The sequence below is a fragment of the Cavia porcellus genome, unplaced genomic scaffold (genome assembly GCF_034190915.1).
Source record: "Cavia porcellus strain 051 isolate PalLab524CR breed Dunkin Hartley unplaced genomic scaffold, mCavPor4.1 scaffold_2, whole genome shotgun sequence".
Classification (NCBI taxonomy): domain Eukaryota; kingdom Metazoa; phylum Chordata; class Mammalia; order Rodentia; family Caviidae; genus Cavia; species Cavia porcellus.
In genome coordinates, this window is record NW_026947485.1 from 13,110,784 (window position 1) to 13,131,310 (window position 20,527).

A 20,527-nucleotide genomic window follows, 5' to 3' on the forward strand; every position below is an offset into this window, starting at 1 on the left:
CAATAAAGCATCAGCATACTAATGTAATATATTCTTGCAGCAAAAAACATTTGGCATGAGGACGCTACAGACATATACATTCCAATCCAATATCTTAAAAAAATCAACAAGCTTGTACGTCAATAGCACTTTCTTATCCTGCATATGACACGCACACATGGCACAGCACCTATTTCATGCCTTGTGCAAAGGCATGTGGCCAATCAAAACTTGTTGGAAACCATGTCTGCTTTCAGTAAAAACTTTAGAAAGTAACAGGACAGCACACATACCCATTAGGATATGAAAACAGAAAGTAACAAGTGCCAGTGATGATGGGGAGAAACGCCAGTCCCTATGCACAGCTGGTGGCAGTGTAAGATGATACAACTGCTACAGAGAACAGAAAGGCGGCTCCTCACAAATATTAAAATGTAATTGCTATCAGGCTCAGCAGTCTCATTTCTGGGTATAAACTCAAAAGAAATCAAAGCAAAGACTCAAACAGATACTTGGAGTGTATACCTATACCCGTAGTAGAATCATACAAATAGCCCAAAGATAGAAGTAACCCAGGCATCCATCAACTGATGAATGGATAAACAAAATGTGGTATACAAGAAAGAAATATGAACACATGAATGAACCTTGCAGATATTACGCAAAGTGAAACAAGCCAGTCACATAAGGACAAAGCCTGTATGATACCAATCATATGATGTACTAAGGGTAGGAGAATTCATAGAGACATAAAGTAGAATGGCAGTTGCCAGGAGCTGGTGGGGGAGAGAGGTAAATTATTGTTTTGTGGGCACAGAGTATCAATTTGGGGAGATAAAAATGTTTTGTAGATGGAGAGTGGTGATGGCTGCACATAAAGGACTCAACAGTCCTTTAAAATGGAAAAATGTACAAATTTTATACGGTATGTGTTTTATCACAATAAAAAATGAGTCAGTAATAACTTTTTTTGTCTTTTTGAGACAGGGTCTCACTATGCAGTTCAGGCTGGCCTTGAACTCATTTGTAGCCCAGGCTGGTCTTGAACTTGCAACAATCCTCCTGCCTCAGCCTCCCAAGTGCTGGGATTACAGGAGTGCACCACCATGCCAGGCAATAACATCATATTTTATATCAATATATTGCATTTGTCCCTACATTCAAAAACAACTTGATAGTGGAGGATTTAAAGTGCTAAAACTGGAAGCAAAGCCATTTCCAAATTTTATTCCCTCATGTAGACCAATTTTTTTCCCATTCGGGGAAAACCAATCATTACTGACTTGGGTACATTTTTTTAATTCTTTGAACCTTTAACCAAATTCATAAGCACAGAAAGTAGAATGGGGTTTCAGGGCCTAGTGTCAGGTGTGTAGGTTGTGGGTGGGAAATGGGGAAATGTTGGTCAAAGGGTGCAAAGTTCCAGTCAAGAAAGAGGAACATATTTTAGAGATGTAATACACAGCATGATGACTATGGTTAATAATACTGGACTGCATTCTTGAAATTTGCAAAGGCAACATATCTGAAATGTTCTCACTATGGAATAAGCAACATATGAGGTGATGGATATATTACTAGTTGGATTATGGTAATTATTTCACAATCTATATCTATATCAAAACACTAATTTGCATGCCTTAAATAAATGTACTTTTTGTTTGTCAGTTATACCTCAATAAAGCTTCAATAAAGGGATGGCAGAAATCACTCCAGCCAATAGCCAATCTTTAAACCAAAGTGGCTTCTCATTTGCCTGAGCTGACAAAAGGTTAAATAAAATAAGCCACTAGATTCTTGCCCTTGGCATCTAAGTGTCACCTCTGTCCTCACCTGCCAGGAAGATTCACGGGGGAAAGCATGATATTTAAAATAAAAAGACCTCAAAAAATTAAATAAAATAAAAAGACTTCTTCCATGCACTTAAGCATGTTCATTTTCAAACCACTCCCTCTTAATCAATCATCTCAGCAGGTAAGGGCTAATCTTCCCTTGGATCCAAACACACAAAACTTGCTCTTGTTAGGAGCTCAGGACGCCAGCTACACTTGCATTGGATTGCCATGCTGCTCAGACACAAACTGTTCTTTGGAATGGTGGTGAGATCTCCAAGGCTGCTGATGCATGTTACAAATCAGCATGGTGCATGATGAGAGCACTGGCGTGGGTGTGTCAGGGGTCACCCTTGAAGGGAACAGTGACTGCTGAGGGCCATAAAGGGGCTTTCACCAAGGTCTGTCACATTCTGTTTCAAGATTTGAGGCCAGTTAGTCGTACCAGCATGTTCAATTTGTGCAAGTTCATCAAGCTGTACATTTCTGTTTTAAAAAAAAAGAAAAGAAAATGTGTGTAGGAGTGACAAAATAGAATTAACCTCCCAAAAAACAGTTTTGTTTTGCTCACCACAGTCTCCCCAAAATCTAGAAGAGGAAGCCATATACTCAGTAAATATTTATGAATGAATGAATGTCTTACTGAAAAACTGTTTGTGGCGTTCCATTAAATAACTCACTTGCAAATACACAACATAGCTACAGAGTCTATTCAAGGAAAATGGTATCTACACAAAAGCATTATCTGAAGTGATTCTTAAGGAAATTCTCTACAACCTAGGTGTATACCCTCTGACTGCCTGCTCACATACATTTTAAACACTTACACTCCACTATTACTGTGACCGTAGTCACATGGGCCTCACAGGAAATTAATGACTTGCTTTTTATTTACTATCCCTGCAGTGAAACAGTGATACCATGTATCGGCCCTGGCATTCCTATTCAAAGACCACATCGCTATCCTGTACTGAGAGACTGGGCCACCCTTTTGAGCCTCGACACACTCCTTCTGAAACTCAAAGGGCCAGTCAGAATGTTGGCTGAGTTCTATATTACCTCTGTCATTCCAGACATATGTAAAATGTTTAGCAGCTTTCCTGTAATAAAGTAGAACAAAGGTTTCAAGAAGATTATGAGTCTGTGGGATTATGAATACAAAATGAATCTATTTTTTCCAATACATTGGTTAATAATTCTAAAAGCCATGGCAGCAATAGCTGATCTCACTGTTGTTTCAATTTTTCTTTACCACTGGCTAATGTCAAGCACCTTTGCATACGCACCACACATTGCCATGTATTTAGGATATGGAATGCTGTTCCAGTTTCTATGCTGCTGTCTTATTCCATTCTACATCCAAGTGAAGAATAACTCTTCTACAGTCAAAATAATATAAAAGGATATTTAGGATTGGGGTCCTGAAATAGAAGCATTTAAACATTGCCTTTTCTTAAAAAAAAAAAAAAAGTTTTCTTAAAATTATGATGTGCCCGGGCTGGAGGTTTAGCTCAGCAGCATAAGCACCTGCCTTGCAAGTGTGCAGTTGTGAGTTCGATCCCTGGTACCGATAAAAAGGAAAAAGACCAAAAAAAAAAAAAAAAAAAAAAAAAAAAAAAAAAAACAAACAATTATGATGTGCCAAGAACATCTCCCTGTACCTGCAGGGGGCTCTGGTTAGTAGGAACACTTCAGTGACTGTATTGGGTTGGATTGTAGGTTAACACCAACATACTTACAAGCCACATGGAATAAAAGAACATGTAAAAGATCTAAGGCCAGTAGAGGAGAGTAATTTTTTTCCTACAACACGATTCCCTTCATTACAATATTGCCCACCACTGTGAGATCCACAAGAATTAAATGGGTTTATAAGATATGCTACTGGTTTTAAACACTCAGATTCTAGGCTTTCCCTAAGTTAATGAAAGGCCATATTTTCAGAGTCTGGTATGGCAAAGTACCAGAGTAAAAAGCTAAACCACTCCCCACTAGTTCCTAGCTGGGTGGCCTTGGGAAAGTTACCTGACCTAAGTTAAGCTTCTGTCTCATAATTTTTTAACGAGATTGTTGTTGTAATTAAATGAGGTAATACGTGCCGCGTGCCTGGCGCCGGGCACATCTGAAGCTTTCGTAACATTTGGACTATCATTACCATTAACATCCGTTTCAGCACTTCGAGTGGGTCTCATTAAGGCAGTGTTTTCATAGCAGAGCACGGTTAGCATAAGGCAGTCCCAACCCAAGTAGCCGGGCTCCATGGTTCGTATACAGCGGCCACTTTTTCCCCCGGGTCAGAACAACCCCAAGGGGGAAAGCCTGGTGCGGAACCAGAGCCCAAACCCTGTGACACTTGTTCCCTCTGTTCCTGGGGACCCCACACTCACTTCAGGGCGTCAACCATCCTCGACCCTTTTAGACCTCTCTGCGCCTCCTGTGGCAGAGAGCTGGCGCCCCAGCCACTAACGCAGCAAGACAGAGACAGTGCAGGCAAGGGACGCCACCGCTTGGCGATCTCCCTCCGCGCCCGCGACTGCGGGAGGGGACAGGAGACGCTGCGCTGCCGCGGACAGGGGCCTGGCCTGGGTCAGGGGCACCTCTCCTCGCGCCCACTGCACCCCGGGTCCCCCTGCAGGCTGGCGCAGCTGAGCAGACGCCCGCTGAGGACCGCGGTGCCGGGGCGTCCACCCGTGCGGCGTGGGCCGGGGGCGGCGCCCGGCGCAGATGGCGCAGGCAGCGCGGTGGACGATGCGCCAGCGCGGGCGTCCGCTCCTGACCCCGGCCCGCGCCCCACGGCGGAGCTGCCGCCGGGGAAGACCTCTTCCCTGCAGTCCCGGCCCGGCGCGCCAGCCCGCGAGTCCCGGTCCACAGAGGCTGGGTGTGGTGCGCGGACTCCCGGGCCCGCACTCGCAGACCAACAAAGCCCCCGCCCGCGCCCCGGCCCGCTGTCCTCCTCTCTGGCGTCGGAGTCCACTCCGGAGCGGCGAGAGCGGAGGAGGACCCGGCCTCGCCCCCGAACTCGGGATCCGCGCAGGTGCTAGCGCATCTGAACAAAGCCCACGCCCAGCGCGCAGGGGACCCGGCGGACCCTCGCCGAGCGCCCTCCGCCCGGCCCGGCGCCCTCGCCGCGTCGCGCCCCGCACCTTCAGGGTCCCCGCTGGAAGCCGGGGCGCCGGCCCGGCAGCCTGCGGTACGACGCGGAGCCCTGCGGACCGGCTTCCCGGGGAGCGCGGGAGCGGCGGGGGCAGAAGTTGGCGCGAGGGCGCCGGGGCCGCGTCGGGGGCCTGAGGAGCGGCGGGAGCCCGCGAGCCGCTGCGCCCTGAGGCCGACGCCGCCTGACAGGAGCCGCCCGCGCCTGACCCAGCGTCCCCGCCGGGCACGCATCGGGCTACTCACGTTCTCGCGCGCCGCGCCCGCCGCTCCGCCCGGGGGCGACTGTGCGGGACCCCGCGGCGCAGCTGTATTCCGCGCGTGTGACGAGGCTGTCGCCTCCAGCGGCCGCAGCCGGGCCGCCCCTGCGCTGTGCGCCGCGCCGCCCGCGCGTCTGAGGCTTGGAGTGCGGCGCGCGCCGCCTGCGACCCCGCGAGGCGAGCCGCCCGCGCCGCGCGCCCCCTGCCCGGCGCGCGCTCCCGCCGCCCGCCCGCCCCGCCCCGCCGCCCCCTCCCCTGCGGCGGAGGCCGCCTGCGCCCGGGTTGGGCCGCCTGCGCCCCGCGGAGCCGGCCTCACCTGCGCGGCCGCTGTGGGGAGGGCGCGGGAGGGCGCGGGGCGCCCGGGATTCGGCACCGAGGACGTTCCCGAAAGTGGGTGGCGTCCAGATGCCATGCTCAGAGCTCAGTTCAGGCTCCGGGGGAGGTCTGCGCTGTCTCTCTCTCCCTCTCTCTCTCTGTGTCTCTGTCTCTGTCTCTGTCTGTCTGTCTGTGTGTGTGTGTCTTTCTGTTATCTGCCCCTCAGCCCCCGTCTCCCTGACTCTGTCTTCCCTTTCTCTCCGGTTTTTTTTTAAAACCCATTCGGTGTCTTCCCAACACCTCAGTCGGGACGGGTGACAGCGGCTGGGTGTTTTTTGTTTGCTTGTGGTGTTGTCCAGCGTCCTTCCCTCACGCCCCTCACCAAGCGTGTGGTCTGTCGCTGTGGGCATTGAGAACAAACTCGTTGACATGTACTTACGTTCCGATTTGGGAGTATTATGGAGTTTGCCCCCCCCCCCCCAGTTAAGTACTAACCAGGGTTTGTTAGCTTTGGCTAATTTGGAGAAACCCATGCATGCCGCGCGGTCCGCTGCAGCCCCAGCCCAGTGTCCCTGGGTCCCCCACAGGCAGTGAGCCCTCCGGGTGCACTTGGTGTGACACTCGCGACAGGCTCGCCCTGTCACTTGGCTCCTCTGGAATGGAACCTCGCTTCCCTGGTTCTCTCCTTGGAGTCAAGAAAACTTGCCGAGTGCCTCACCACCCACCACCGACCTCGGGGCAGGAGTGGGGAGTGGAAAAGGAAGGGGTCGTCCCTCCAGACGCTCACGACCCTGTGCCCTGCTCTGACCTCCACTTGAACTCACCGCTTGGACCTGCTTCATTCTGCTGGCCAGCAAGCAGTCTTGTTTGCTCTCCCCTCCTGCCAGCCACCCAGCCTTACTAAGCAGGTGAGGCCCTCTGCCTCCTGAATCCTTGCTAGGGTTACCTCACATTCCCCTCACTCTCCCCACGCTGGTCCAGGCTCCACTGCCACTCACCTGGGGACTCACTGTCCAAACAGCCCTCTGAAATACCTTTCAAAATCAGAAGAAAAAGAGTCCATGGTACTCCTACTTGAACATCTGTACTGGTTCTCTGTGACCTAAAAATAAACCCCAGGACTCCTGGTGTGCTTTTCAACCTGCCTCTGACTCACCTCTTCTTCCTCCAGTGAAGAGAATTTTCACAGCAGCCTCTGCCTGGGAGAGACCTCCTGCCCAGAATGGCCTTCCATCTCTTGTTCACCCAGCAAATTCTTGATCATCCTTCAAAACCTCAACTTGATTGTTACCTCCTTGGCGAGTAAGTTCTTTCCTGAGGGCCTGTGTGTTGTAATCATCCGCCTGCATGCCTCGCTCCACGTCGTTAAGAACAATCTGTCCTATTTCTGTGTGACCTGATCTCCCACTGATACAAATGAAGCCTCAAACAGCCGTGATGTCTCAACTTGCACCACTGCATCATCCGCACTGTGAGCAGATTGAGCCCCTCAACTCCCTCCCTCCTTGCTGGGAGTCTTGGAGTGTCCCTGTATGTCCTTTCCATGTCCTCCTCCGAGGCTGCCCATTGGACCCCCAAAGCTGCTTAATTGCCTCAGTGATTTCCTGACCATGTTCTGTCCCTTGAATCCTGCAGGACAAGTCTGTGAGGTGGGGGAAGTCATTCCTTCTTATCCTGGCTCTCCATGCCAGCTTGTTGCTGTGTTACGGTCTCATAAAGACCCCTTGCCTTCTTGACTCCTTTGCCATCTTCTAGAATGCCCCTTCCTCCTTAGGGCCCAGTCCTGGCCCATGAGACCAGGATGGAGAGAGAAGGAGGTGAGGCCCAGCCAGTCCTGATACCTTGGGGACCACTTAGGATACAAAGGTGCGCAGAGTTGTTGAAGGATGAGTACATGACTATCAAGCAAGGGACAGCTTTCCAGGTGTGGCTTTCCTCATCGCTGCAGGTCGAATCACCCAGGGTGATTGTGAGGGTCAGCTTACCACACTGGACAGATTTAGGACATTAATAAGTACTTGGCAAATTCCACTTTGAAGAGCAGATGTTTGATGCTTGAATTTAAAAAAAAAAAGCCAGAAGAGGAAAATTCTTCAGAGGGAAATGGGAACCACATTAACAGCAGAGAATTAAAATTAAGTAAGTTTGATGCTCCGTGGTGGTTGCAAGGACACAGAATTATTTTAAATTTCCAGTTTATGGCTTCAACTGCATTGCAGCCCTCCACTGCTGGGGATCCGTCTCCCGGGGGATGGGGCACAGAGAGACAGACAGCTGCTACCTGGGAAGCTGGAATAAAGGAAGCAGGGGAGGAGGGGCTGGAAGAAGGATCCCAGAAAAGATTGGAGGATGCCTAAGTGGGCAGAAGGACTTTCTACTGCGTTCTGTTGGTGACACACAGGGCATTCCGAATTGGCTGCAGTGCCAGTGGTATGTACAGCTCACCTCCTCACCTACCACTCTTCCTCTAACTGGGCCTTATCCCTCCGCCTCCTATTCCTACTCCATGCTTCAGTCCATCTCTGCCCACAGGAGGGCTGGGAATAGGTGAGTCCTGAAATTTTCCATGAGCCGGGGGCTGTTGCAAGCCCTTCAGGTTGCAGTTTCTTGCAGTGAGTGCTGTTGTCTTCCCCCTTTCAAGAGATGAGGCAAGACAGGTTAAGTAACTTGCAGAGTTCACACAGCCAGCAGCAGAGGTGGGACTCCAGCCTGGGGAATGGGATTCCATAGCCTTCCATCCTAACCCGCTGCTACACTGCCTGCCATTCACAGCCACTAAAAGTTTAATTGTTTTGATAGATGCCATCAGAATGACACTGCATTAAAACAGTGAATCAGAAAGCCAGGGAGCCCCCCAGTGGCACCTGCCATGAATATGTCTGTACCTTCCTCTTCCTTTGCAGTGCTCTTTCTCAGAATTCTCCCTCTTCTTTTCCACTTTTTTTCCCCTCTTGCCTTATCTTTTGTCTTAGTTTTCTTAATCCACACCCATGCCTTGGGCCCCTCAGGGGAGACTGTGTGCTTAACTGTGCCCTAAAACCTGATATTAGTTTCTCCCAGATCTAACACAGCCCCAGCAACACTAATAATGAGCTGTGTTTTCATAAGCAAGTTGCTTTCTCTCTCTGCCTGTTCCCATACTGTAAAAAGAAAGAGTTGGACTGGGTGAAAAGGGAAATTCTTTTACAGCTCTGCCATTTTATGATTCTGGTGGCAACCAAGAGCATTTATTTGACTCATCTGAGTAAAACTCAGATGGAAGCTGGAGGAATTTGGGGTCAGGATGATTGCAGCACTAAAAAAAAAATCTATAGTAGCATCACAGGGTGGTTTGCTATAAGAACAGTTTGCTATCTTTCTCCTCTTTTTGTAGAGGGGCAGGGTGTGATGAAACAGGATCTTCTATGTAGTTCAGATTGGCCTTGAACTCACTGTTTAGCCCAGGCTGGCCTCAGACTTATGGTGATCCCTCTGCCTCAGCCTTCTGAATGCTGGGCTTACAGGTGTGTGCCACCATGCCCAGCAAAAAACGGCTTAGGCCAATGTCATTATCTTAAGATTCTGTGACTGAGCAACATGCACTAGTGTCCTTCTATATGAATGGGCATTGCAACCCAGTATTGTCAAAAAGCAAAGTTATTACTGTGAAGTTTCTAAAATGGTTCCCACTGACTCTGCCTCTTGATTCATGCCCCTTTGCAAGCCCTACCTGTCCCTGTGTTAATCAGCTTTCTGTCAACAAAACAAATACCCGAGATAATCACAAAGGTTTATCTTGGCTCACTGCTTCCGTGGCTCGAGTCCACAGTTGGTTGGCTTCATTGCTTCCAGGCTTGTGACGAGGGAGCACATCATGGCATCATGGTGGTGTATAATGGAGCAAAACTGCTCACGTGCCGACAGAGATGAAGAGATGATGGTGGGGAGGGGCAGGGATTTAGCTCAGTGGCACAAGCCCTTGCCTGGCGAGTGCAAGGTCATGAGTTTGATCCCCAGTACAAAAAAAAAAGGCAAGCAGGAATCTTGTAGTCTCCTTCAGGGGTGCACCCCCAATGAATGAGGCCCCACCCTGAAAGATCCCAACACCTTCCAATACTACCAATCTGGGGACTAAGCCTTCAATGCACAGGACTTCTGGGAACATTCTAGATCTAAGCTACAGCAAGGATGGCCTAGGCCTAGTGGCTCACTCCTAATGAACCAAACTAACCACCAGTGGGATGTCACCCCAAGAACCAAGTTACAAAATGACTCTGACTTCTGTCCTCCTCCTCTGCCCACTTGCTTGGATGACATAAGTTTCCATGTGTCGAGCGCCCCATAGAGGCTCGCATGGCAAGGAGCTGACAGCCTGCAAAGACTGAAGGGAGCTGAACGCTGCCACTGTCATATGAGTGAACTCGAAAGCCAGTTTTCCCCCAGCAGCAAGTCTCCAGAAGACACCAGCTCAGGTTGACTGTTTGATTTCAGTCCCATGGGAGGGCCCATGCCCGTGAATTCAGCAAAGCTGTGTGTCATTTCTAGACCCCCAGAAACTAGAAGCTAAGAACATGCTAAATTCATCACTGACACAGTTGGCTGAGAGTATTTCAGAGCTCTGAGCCGACATACACATGACCATACACATGAAAATACTTCCTTTCTAGGCAAAGGGCAGAACCATTCAACTGCCATTGTCATAAGGCAAAGATCAGTGCTATGAGGCAATTGTGAGACAGGTGAGACCTCAATACGACTTTTCTAGTCGGCCTCAGTCATTCTGACCTCTGTACCCCAGACTTGCTCTGTGTCCTGTGCCGGCCCCAGGTGGGCTGTCCCCTGTACCTCACCAGAGCTGGTCCTTTATCCTCAGCTGCCAGCCACAGTGTCAGCAGGCCCACACCACTAAAAACTGTGTTGTGCGTGATTATTATTCATTATTGATAATAATAGTATATGCAGTAGTGTATTTACAGTACTGCTACAATGTGTGGCTTTCTGCATCAGCACCTGACCAGTGAGCAATGGAAAGTTTCCACAGATGCAGAACACCAGCCGCTGCCCTGTGCTCCTCCTCACCATCTGTCACACGACCACGGACTTCCGCATGCCAGCCTCACATCACTTGGGCACATGGCAAACAGAAGCAAAGATCTGAAACTCATTACTTGCTGGGTGCTTGGCAACGCAGTATGCCCACACCTATCTGAAAGGAAGTGATGTGCCAGTCCCCTGGGGAAGTGTGGATGTCTTCCCTCTAAGCCTGTGAGTCACCAGGAGGATCTTCAGTCTGACTCACCCCCCACCCCCACCCCATGCTTGGGGAACCAAGCTGGAAAGAAAGAGCAGGAGCACTTTCAGTGATAATAAGTGTGTCCCTATAGCCAGCTCCTCCATCTGTGCTTCCAGCTTCGGTCTCCTGGAACACACAGAGGTTCTGCTGAACACAGTTAAGTCTAGCCAAGGCCAAGGTGCAGTCAGCCATTGCAGATGGGATCGTCAAGGACATGAAAGTGTGGCTCGGAGAGAAGACAGACACTGAGAACCACTCCTGATCTGTGCCCTTTGTTTCTGGCTTAAGGGCAAAAGGTGACAGGTACAATGAAGATGAATTCACTGTGGAGGAAAGAAAGGAAGTGTTTCAGGTGCAGGGCTCCGCGGAGCTAAGAGGACACAGTGGCTTCCTTACCGGGGCTGATCGACAAATCTGGTGAATGTTTAATTTTTTTAAAAAACTCACTGCAGGGGCTGGGGATTTAGCTCAGCGGCATAAGCGCCTGCCTTGCAAGCAGGCAGTCATGAGTTCAATCCCTGGTACCGATAAAAACGAAAAAGAAAAAAAAAAAAAACTCACTGAAGTAAAAGGCACATTGCCAAGAATCATGGGATGAGTGTTTGAAGTGAGATGGAGCACTGTAAGGGACATCAATGGTAATACATCTTTTCCTATGATATGAATTTTTAAATTTAAACATTCACTGCATTTGTGATCACCCCTGTTTACAGTCATGTCTGTCAAATAAAAAAATATCAGTGTGTCCTCATCCACCTCATTCACTGAAGCTGGCACTGCGTGACTTCTGGCTCTTCCCTAAAGTCAGAAAGATGACAAGAGGTAAACATTTTGCATAAATTCAGGACATTGAGGCAGCCACAACAGCACAACTAGACACTCACGAAAGAGGAGTTCCAGAGCTGCTTCAGAAAATGGCAGGAAGATGACATAAGTGTGTTCAAAGTATTTTGAGGGGGATTTATAGCAAGGTGTCTCTTCCAAGATAAATTTTTAAAAAATTTAAACAAATTCACCTTATTTTTTAATCACACCTTGTATTTAGCTGTTCGTTTGTTGCATTTTTAAGAAGAAAAAGAATATTAGGTTAATATGCACTGTTTGTATTTTCTTTTAAACCTTGATTTAAATTTTATTTTTAAATGTGTTTTTTCAATCATGATAAAAAGTACAGGACAAAATTTACCACCTGACCAGGAATGGTGGCACATACCTGTAATCCCAACACTGAGGAGGTTGAGGGGAAAAGATTGCCATGAGTTCAAGGCCAGCCTGGGCTACACAGTGAGATCCTGCCTCAAGAAAATGTATCACCTTAACAACAAGGGCATAGTTCAGTAGGGTTAATTGAATACATTCACACTGAGCGCAATGTTCATCACAAACCATTTCCAGAACTCTTTTCTCCTTGAAAAATTGAATTTTATCCCAATTAAAGAGCAACTTCCCCTAAGCCTTTCCTTCCAGTGTCTCTAACAACCATTCTTAAGACTTGACCATCCTAAGCCTGTTATATAAGTGGAATAACATGATATCTGGCTTATTTTACTTAACATATTGTCCTCAAGGTTCAACTGTGTAGACGTCAGAGTTTTTTCTCCTTGAAGGATAAATAATACTGTATTATACACATATAACACATTTTACTGAGTCCTGTATAGATGAACACTTGGTTGCTTCTACCTTTAGGCTCTCAGGAATAACACTATTATGAATGCAAATATACAAATATCTTCCGGAGACCCTACTTTCAAACTTTTTTGTATATATCCACAGAACAGAGAATGCTAGATGGTACAGTAATTCTAATGTTTTGAGGAAACATGCTTTTCATCGTAACTATACTGCTTTACATTTCCACCAGCTGTGCACAAGGGTTCCACACTCTCCACATCCTTGCCTAAACTTTGTTTTATCAACCCTAGTGTAAGTTCTTCCAATATTTTTATGTCAGCTATCCACAGAATACAGTCAAGTCCACTGTTTTAGAAAGCCCTTCTCTGGTCCTCCCGGCACCTATAGCACCATTCCTGTAATCCCAGCACTCAGGAGGCTGAGGCAGGAGGATCACTGAGTTCAAAGCCAGCACAGGCTACATAATGAGTTCAAGGCCAATCTGAACTACACAGCAAGACCCTGTCTCAAAACTAAAAAGCTCCTGCCCCATGCTTCCCACAATGGATTGCCCTGCTGTTATGCCCAACTGGAGACCTCACAGGTGACTGGTGCAGGGGTGTGAAAATGACTGCACAGATGTGGACAGAACGTGGATGTGATTGGGGTGCTTAAACCCAGTGTGCTTGAGTGTTTTGAAGGTTCAAGACTAAGCCAGGGCTGGGCCCTAAGTCAGCTCTTCCCACTCCAGTGCATCCTAACACAGAACTCTGAAGAAGCTAAGAATTCTGCCGTTAAACCTGGATGTAGACCCTTCCCAATCCTGGTGTTAGGGAAGATTCTGAATGAATCCACTTTTTAGTATAATGGTTATACTGATATATTAAAACATATTGTATGGATGCTAAATTTACCTCTAGATTTAAATAGTATTAGTTTAATAAGTTCATATCTAAATGGACCTAATCCTAATTCTTTTTTTATTATTAAATAGCAAAGATGAGAGTCAAGATTAATGGGAACAATACAATTTTCTTGAAAATGCCTAATGCTATCTGAATTTTTAGTCAAGTGCTCTGAGATTTTTTTCTCCCAGTAGCCAAATGTCTCAAATATTTCCACAATGTTGCTATTAATTTTATTAGCAATATTTTAAACAGCACTGTAGCATATATAAAGCACTGGGCATTTGATACTAAAAGCACAAAATTTAGCTCTTTTAATATTGTTCTGGTTTGTGTCTGGGTGGTGCCCTAAGCCTCATGCAGTCACAGGAGGCAGCTGATTCTAGTGTTTGTGATTGGTTCCTTGTTTAGTGCTGGGATTGGTGGTGTGAGTGCTGCACCCGCCCAGGGGTGGAGCCAGCATACATTATAAGGGAGGGAAGAAGGCGTGTTTTATTCTTTTTCCCTGTGCCCCTTCACTCTTTTTGTATGTGGCCACCATGAATGGCTGCCCCTCAGCCATGCCACCCTGCCTTGGAGCCAGCTGAGTATGGGTGGAAACCTCCATGAACTATGAGCTAAATAAACATTTCCTTCTCTCATTTTGGGTGTTAGATATTTTGTCCCAGCAATGAGAGAAAAGTAACTAAGACAAATATCAACCCAAGCAAGTGAAAAGGTGCATTATATGGAACATAACAAATATTTTGTCAGTGAAGACTGTAATTTTTTAACTATTAAGTTTTAAATCGTGATGTATAGTTACACATCATGCCAATGAAACACTTGTGTAGGGTCAGTCTGTTCTTCTTTGGAGCGTGCCCTACTCCAGCTGCTCAAGCTGGGTCTTTCCTAGTTTTTTTTTACTCTTCTTCATTAAGAACCAACCTAATCTTTGTTGATTCCCCAAGCTAAAGTCCTTTACCATTTTCCTTACTTTCTACTTAAGCTTTTATTCTGAAAATGACAAACACATTTGCATATAATGCTTAACAAGAAGCTTGGCACCTAACAGATTCTAAATTTGGTTTAGCACTATGGAGAAGAGTTCAAGATCTGTGGACTTGGCACATTGAGGCCCCAAAAGTTATTTGCTCCAGTCACATATGGCTAAGACAAAATACTTGACAATCCAAGTTAAGGGAGGCTGAGGCAGGAAGATTTCTGCTAATTTGAGGACAGCCTGGATGATGTAGTGAGTTCAAGGCCAGACTAAAATACACAGTGAGATCTTGTCTCAAACAAACAAACAAATAAATAAATAAAGTCACACAGTAAAAAGTTCCAGTTGGGAACTTTTTCAAGGTCCATTTGATCTTTCAATAAGTTTATTAAGCATCTAATACAGAAATACATATATTTGGGTACAGGAGCTATAGCACTTAAGAGGCAAGAATCCTTATGTCAGGATTCTTTTAGCCTGGAAAGGAGAGACTAGCACTAAACAAATATTTGCCTAAATATCTCATTTCAGTTGTAAAAAGTGCAGTGAAACAAAAGCTTAGGATACAAGAAGATTCCATGTATGTGAAACCAAATTAATGTCCGAGGACCAGAAACACTCTCCTGAGGAGAAGACAGCACTGTGAAAGTAGAGGCCCAAAGGCACGAGGGTTTGGTCACTTAAGCACCTGACAGAGGAGCTGAGGTCAGAGCAAGAGGAAAGCCAAAGGATGCTGGAGCTGGGCCAGGGACCCAGAGAGCCAGGGGACACTGGGCCGTGACATGTGATGGAGGTGGGAACCCGAAGGACGTTAAGCATCCTGCTCACAGCTGGAGAACGGGTGTGAAGGAAGGAGACTGGATGCAGGAGATTGGTTGGGAGGCTGACTAAAGGGCTCAGGGACCCGGTGGAAATGCAGCGAAAGGCACAGAACAGGGTCTAGACAGCGGGATAAAAATGGTAGGCCAGATCCATCCTGCCTAAGGGAAAGTCACAGGAGAAGGAGAGGAGGAGAAGAGGAAGGGAAGGGGAGGGGCGGAGGGCAGCTGAAGAGGTGAGGGAGGGGAAGAGATGAGCCTGGAAAGCCTTTGTTCAGCGAGGGCAGAGCAAGATGAGAAGCTAAAGGGGTGCAAGGAAACCCTACAGGGAGGTTTGCCTCCGAAATTTGCATTCTGAAGAGAGAGGGGTCAGCTGTGCAACGCTATGGCTGGACAGGCCAAAGAGAGACCTGAAAGCCATCCCTAGACAGGAGATCAGTGCTCAGCAGCAGCCTGGAGGAAGGCAGGGCAGTGAGCGAGGGGAGCACAGGCTGAGCACACTGGGAGGCTGAAAAGAGACAGTGGAGTAGTGACAGCTTTGTGCAAGTGAGGGGCAGGACACGGGCCAGGGAGACATCTGTCTGTAAAATGAGAAGACCAATCTACACTTAAATGCCAGTAGCCTGGATCTAGATGGTAAAAGAAAAGAAAAATGAAATTATTGCAAAGGAAGGTCCATAAGCAATAGTTAAATAAAAGTAGTGACCATGTTCTCCAAATTAAAGATTAGAACAGATGATGACGGCATTGCAGAGTACCAGAAAAGCCAGAAAAATATAAAGGCATATTAAATTATTTCTGTTCACAATTTAAATAAGGTCAACTGTGTGTCAGTCAGATTTTCAATACTGTGACACAATACATGAGGAAAAACAGCTTCAAGGAGGGAAGGCATATTCAGTCCATGATGGACCGGCTCCGCGGTTTCTGGGCAGAACATCTTGGCAGAAGGGTGGGTGGAGTGAAGTAGCTTACCTTGTGGTGGCAAGAAAGGGTGGGGAGGACAGGAGAGAGAGAGACAGAGAGAGAGAGACAGGGACAGGGACAGAGACAGAGACAGAGATGCAGACGGAGTCAATCATCCCGGACTGTGATTCTTTTTGTGCCTAGTTTCATGTGACCTGTTGTCATATACCCAGAGCTGTTTGAAAGCAAGGTAGCAAAAACCAAAGTGCTTTATTTCCTGCTTGTTTCCCCTCGCTAAAATGAAAGATAACTAAAAAACAAACAGAATGTTTACATAAATAAAGGACAACGAATAGTTTAAAAACATACAGAGCAACACAACATGAGGAAACCATACTGTCATTTAAAGTGACAAGGCTGAGGAACACGCAAACTGTCTGCAAGTGCAACTTTAAGTGGAAACAATGGGACACGAAATGATGGGTGCACTACTAGTGTGACTAAGTGCATACAAGAATATGCAAATGAACCATTCTGTTAGAGGACACAATGCGGTGAATTTAAATCATCTGTGTAACATGTGATTAGACATTATCTTCTTTCCAGTAAAGAGTTCTCCTTGATGACTTTAGTCTTAACATTTTTGCCTCCTTCTCTAGGCCATGTCCTAGCCCAGACAGTGTGAGTGGAAACTGGTGGGCACCAGGACAGGGCTTTTGTGGGCACTGAAGCTTGGAGCTTCGGCAGGGAACGTTCTCACTCCAAAGCCTACAGATTGTGAATCCACACACCTGTGCCCTGCAGTAGGCGGCCTCTGAGTTCTGGTGATCTTCAAAAGATGTTCCCGAAACAGAACGTGCCACAGTTGTCTGACCTTACAGTAGGGAAGTACACACCAGTGAGGCAGAGTCCGTGCTAAAAGAATTTCTGCACAGAGGCCTTTTCATGATTCACTTTTGGAAATAATGGCACTTAAAAACAGACCAAAAAATCAAAAGGCATAAATAAAAAACAAACACTTTAAACTTTGAAAGAAAAATTTTACACTTTGAAACTGTTTTGCTCATCACTGCATGCATTATATATGAATAAAAGATCTATGTGACATAAAGTATTTATTAATGATGTGATTGCCTTAATTTTTTATAATTCCAGACTTATCAAGCAAGATGATGTTCATTGTTGCTGATAGCATTTTGGGCTAAGCAATAACAAACAGTGATTCTTTGTGGAGCATTACGTATCAATCAGTATATGTGGATATTTATGTGATTTGTTATCATTTCATCCTTATAATCATGCAATTTTCTGATATTGTTATCCCAATTTACAGGGTTAAAGAAATACTGCCTCCCAAGGGTTAAATATCTTACTGTAAGGTCACATGTAGAAACTTGCTTTCTTCAAAGTCACTGTTAGTTCCGCCACCATATTATTAACAAAAAAAGAAATTGTATGTAATTACACATAGGAAGACAGTTTGTTTCCTAGCGTGACTGCTTCAAACAAGACACTATCTTCAGGATGGTCAAGAACTCACTGTCTTATTCTAATTTCTTAGGTACAGCTGGCACACACTAAATCCTCACATAGTGAATAAATGAATTATCAGCACAGAGCGGTCACAGAGCTCAGGAGCTGAGCTATATGCAGGCTGCAGGGCCAGGGAGTGTGCAGTGTGGAGTACAATGAGGGTACTTGACTAAAAATAACAATCAGTTTTAAACCACAGTGAGCCTAAAGATAGGACAAAGAATTCTGCTCAGCTACAAAGGAAAATTACATTCCTAGGTCTAGGCCAAGAAAAAGAAGTGTAGATGTTCTCTGGAGACTGCTCATCCCTTGCTTGCCAAAATTCCAGGTCTAGACTGAACTTGAAGGGTTGCCCTCTGTCACCATTACTTGACGACGAGTCATCTCGGTGAAAAGGGACAGATCCAGTCAAGGCTCCAGGCAACAGCAGTAAGGATTGTGATACATTAATAGTGAACTGGTTTTGACTGGAACGCCAGGACCTGCACACTGCGTAACTTCTAGAACCCAGGAGAAATCTGATTTGCTGAATATTAAGGTATCATTGGGGCAAAAAACCCCACATAAAGTCTAGTTTCTAAATTCATGTTTACTGTTTTCTGAAATACATTTCAGAAACAAAGATATTGAAAATTATTTCTAAGCAAGTAACATGGAATACATTAATTTATATACCACATGACACTGGACCCAAAACTCTGTGATTATTTTACCTAAGCAAGAATGGGAATTATTTATATACTTAATTTATATCCTCATAGTATTATACAGATTAAATATCCTGTATTCAAAAAGCATGGGACCAAATTTATTTGGGAATATTTGCATTTTATAATGTGCTATCTTGGGGATGGGCTCCAAGTATAAATATAAAAAAATTTTTAGCAATGTCATATAATAAAACTTAATGTAGAAAAATAAAAGCAGGTCATATAAATGAATGCATTGCTCTTAAAGACCAGAAAGGAAGTAGTGTTGTACAACTCAGATCTGTGATATCATATTTGAGAAGCATTTTGCTTTTAAAACTACAGTACTTATCCTTCTGTAATTTAATTTCTCAGAATATGAAAGTATATTGAATATTAACATTTTTTATGAAGAGACTACTATATTCCAGGCACTTTGAATTACATCATTGTTAATTGCATTTTTCAGAAAATAAAATTCTTGTCTGAGTGTGTCATTGTGTCTGTGACTATGACAAAATACTTCAGAAAATAAGCAGAATCGGAAAGACGAGACTGGGTATGGTGGTGCACACCTGTAATCCCAGCACTTGGGGGACTGAGGCAGAAGGACCCCTGAGGATTATGAGGCCGGCCTGAGCTACAAAGTGACGTCGAGGCCAGCCTGAACTGCATTGTGAAAGCTTGTCTCAAAAAGACAAAAACAGAGAAAGTGGACAGCCATGGCTTCAGAGGTTTCAGTCCATGGTACCTTGAGTTTGTTGTTCCTGTGCCTGTGGTGAGGTCACCAAAACGCAGCTGGGAGCACACTCAGCAGAACTGCTCACTTCCCAGTGCCTAGAGAAACAGAAAGAGAAACCTTGTTATTATAACATCCCTCCCCATAGCCCATTACAGTGTGACTCCATCAGTGCATTAATTCATCTATGAGTTGGAATCCTCACCATCCAATCATATTCCAAAGGCCTCATCTCTGAACTGCCAGTTTGGGGAACCAAGCCTTCAGCAGATGATCCTCCAGGACATATAAGATCCAGATCTTAACAGAGGTGAAGGAACTTATCTGAGGCCATACTTTGAATCACTCAGGTTTCTACAAAGACCTTCATCTTCAGAGGAACTAGATATAGAATTAAACAATGATGCGATATACTTTTTTTGTTTCTTTCCTTCTTTTTTGAGACAAGGTCTCCCTATGCAGTTCAGGCTGGCCTTGAGCTCACTTTGTAGCTCAGGTTGCTCTCAAACTTGCATTGCCTCAGCCTTCCGAGCGCAGGGATTTCAGACATGCACCACCACACCGGGCAATCGCGCTTTGCTCTCTTTGTGCATTTCCACAGTGTGTAGGACTTTGCCCATTGTGTTCTTCCATCATCTATCTTTAGATCTCTATAGCATCTTTGAGGACAAATTCTTCAAGATACCAAAATAATATGGAGTCAGGGTAATGATACAAATGTCACCTAACATGTTATTTTAGGAATGTTTCATACTCTCGCCTCTTACATGAAATCACTGGATGGAAATACAGCACATCACCATGATCAAAATCATTAAAGAATCCAACACCCCCCACTATAATTGGAAAGCAGTGGCTAGTCCTGGGCGGGGAAGCCAAAGGCTCACGCCATCAAATGTAACAAGGGAGCCAGAGAAGCCTCTGCCTTTTCAAAGCCATACTTTGCACAAGCTCTTTGTGGGGTAACTGCTGGCTTGCCAAAGCCACAGGGCATTTGTCAAAATAAAACGAAAAAACATATCTGAAGGTGTTTCAGGAATTTTTCTAAAAAGCCATAGACAGGGCTGGGGATTTAGCTCAGTGGTATAAGCGTCTGCCTATAAGCATCAGGTCGTGAGTTCAATCCCCAGCACACACACACACACACACACACACACACACACACACAAAGCCAGACAATTATAACTATACTGTATATAAATTATCAAGACAGTTGTTCATTGAAGGTACAGAGCCCATTTGCCTATGAATTTATCAAAAGTATTTTGAAGATCTAGGCAATAAGAGAGCAAAATAGAAAGATTCAACATGACAAGATGAGGAAGGTATGAAATTAGGGTACAATGATGACGAATGGGATATAGTTTTAGAATAAACAGATATTGCTCAAAAAGAGATAGCTTTTTTAAAAAGCTCATCTTTCAAACAAAGGAACTCTTTTATTCTGTGCCCAGAGGGCTGTGTGAGTCCCTGTCAAGGTATATGACATGGAAATATTGTGACTGACGCTTACCTCAGGCACTGGGGGAAAGG

General features: G+C 45.7%; 1 protein-coding gene and 1 long non-coding RNA gene across 4 annotated transcripts in view; one reads left to right on the forward strand and one right to left on the reverse strand.

The window, feature by feature from the left end:
• Nrcam (neuronal cell adhesion molecule) overlaps positions 1-5,348 on the reverse strand; it is a 269,654-nt gene extending 264,306 nt beyond the window's left edge. Inside the window, exon 1 of one of the 2 annotated variants that reach the window (XM_063238417.1) lies at positions 5,208-5,348. The gene's annotated coding sequence lies outside the window, so the exon portion shown is untranslated. The remainder of the gene's footprint in view (positions 1-5,207) is intronic. The other variant, XM_063238432.1, reaches the window with a different exon arrangement.
• A 309-nt stretch (positions 5,349-5,657) lies between these two features.
• LOC134473647 (uncharacterized) lies at positions 5,658-18,752 on the forward strand. 2 transcript variants are annotated; one of them, XR_010044000.1, is made up of 3 exons: positions 5,658-6,444; positions 6,708-8,083; positions 16,693-18,752. It is a non-coding gene; the product is annotated as an uncharacterized LOC134473647 (long non-coding RNA). The 2 variants fall into 2 exon arrangements; XR_010043999.1 differs by lacking the exon at positions 16,693-18,752 and having other exon boundaries at positions 6,708-11,568.
• Positions 18,753-20,527: the final 1,775 nt, after the last annotated feature.